The sequence below is a fragment of the Nannospalax galili genome, unplaced genomic scaffold (genome assembly GCF_000622305.1).
Source record: "Nannospalax galili isolate Female #2095 unplaced genomic scaffold, S.galili_v1.0 scaffold329, whole genome shotgun sequence".
Taxonomy (NCBI): Eukaryota; Metazoa; Chordata; class Mammalia; order Rodentia; family Spalacidae; genus Nannospalax; species Nannospalax galili.
Window position 1 is genome coordinate 706,887 of NW_008360321.1, and position 2,063 is coordinate 708,949.

Consider the following 2,063-nt stretch of genomic DNA (forward strand, 5'->3'; position numbering starts at 1 on the left):
AAGCAACAGCAAACAAAACCCAAACCCTGCAGACAAGAAGAAATAACAAAAATCAAGGCAGAAATCAATGAAATTGAATCAAAGAAAACAATACAAAGAATCAACAATTCCAAGAGCTGGTTCTTTGAAAAGATAAACAAGATTGACAGACTGCTAGTCCAACTAACCAAAAGAAAGAAAGAGCACCTCCAAATCAACAAAATCAGAGATGAAAGGGGAAACATCACAACAAACACCAGAAAGATACAGAACATTATAAGGGAATACTTTAAAAACTTATATTCTACTAAATTTGAAAACCTAAAAGAAAAGGCTGGATAGCTAAAGGCATGGGAACCACCAAAACTAAACCAAGAAGCAATTAACAGCTTACAGCTGTGGGTGGAGAGCAATTGCCTCAGAAATGTTTTAAATAGGCATAACTTAGATTTCTACCATATATTGAAAAAGATCTATAATAAATATTATTTAAATTATTCAAAAAGATAGAAACAGAGGGAAAGTCCCCAAACTCCTTCTGTGAAGCCAGTAAGTATCACTCTAATACCCAAACCAGGTAAAGACACAACCAAAAAACAAAACTATAGGCCTGTATCCTTATTAAAAATAGATTCAAATTCTCCACAAAATACTATTAAAAATAGATGCAAATTCTCCACAAAATACTCGGAAACTGAATACAGACACACATCAAAAAAACCAAAAAATCATCCACCATGATCAAGTTGGCTTTATCCCAGAGATGCAGGGATGGTTCAATATACATAAGTCAATAAACATCATAAATCATGTAAATGGGCTCAAAGACAAGAACCACATGGTTATCTCAATAGATGCAGAGAAGGCCTTTGACAAAATTCAACATGCATTTATGTTCAAAGCCCTAGAGGGAATTGGACTAGAGGGAACATACCTCAATATAATTAAAGCCATATATAACAAAAACCCACAGCCAACATCATTCTAAATGGAGAAAAACTGGAAGCACCCTCATTGAAATCAGGAACCAGACAAGGCTGTCCACTATCTCCACTTCTCGTTAACAGTGCTTGAAACTCTTGCAAAAGCAATAAGACAAGACAAGGAAATTAAAGGAGTAATAAATGGAAAAGAGATCAAATTATTCCTTTTTCGAAGATGATATGATATTATATCTAAGAGATGCCAAAAATTCCACCAGAAAACTCCTAGAAATTATTAACATGTTCAGTAAAGTGGCAGGTTACAAAATTAACCTACAAAAGTCTGTAGCCTTTCTATATACTAGTAACAAGCACTCAGAAAAAGAGTACAGAGAAACCCTCCCCTTCACAATAGCTGCAAAAAAAAAAAAAAATCTCGGAATAAACTTGACCAAAGACATTAAAGACCTCTACAATGAAAATTTCAAATCTTTAAAGAAAGAGATTGAGGAAGACATCAGAAGATGGAAGGACCTCCCATGCTCATGGATTGGAAGAATTAATATTGTGAAAATGACCATCCTACCAATGTAATGCCAATCAAAATCCCCATGATATTTTTCACAGAATTGGAAGAAACTATCCCAAGATTCATATGGAAGAACAAAAGACCTTGGATAGCCAAAGCAACCCTGAGTACTAAGAGCAATGCCGGGGGGATTACTATACCTGATTTTAAGCTATGTTACAGAGCTATAGTCATTAAAAACAACATAGTACTGGCACAAAAATAGACCCATAGATCAATGGAACAAAACTGGAGACCCAAATGTGAGTATATGCAATTTCAGCCACCTGATATTTGACAAAGGGGCCAAGAACATTCACTGGAGGAAAGACAGCAGGTTCAGCAAATGGTGCTGGCAAAATTGGATCTCCACCTGTGGAAGAATGAAACTAAACCCCTATCTTTCACCTTGTACAATAGTCAATTCCAAATGGATCAAAGACCTCAATGTACATCCTGAAACTCTGAAACTGTTAGAAGAAAACATTGGGAAAAACCTATGAGATACAGGTATAGGAAAGGATTTTCTAAACTGGACATCAATTGCTCAGGAAACAAGGTCAAGAATCAAATGGGACCTCACTAAACTAAAA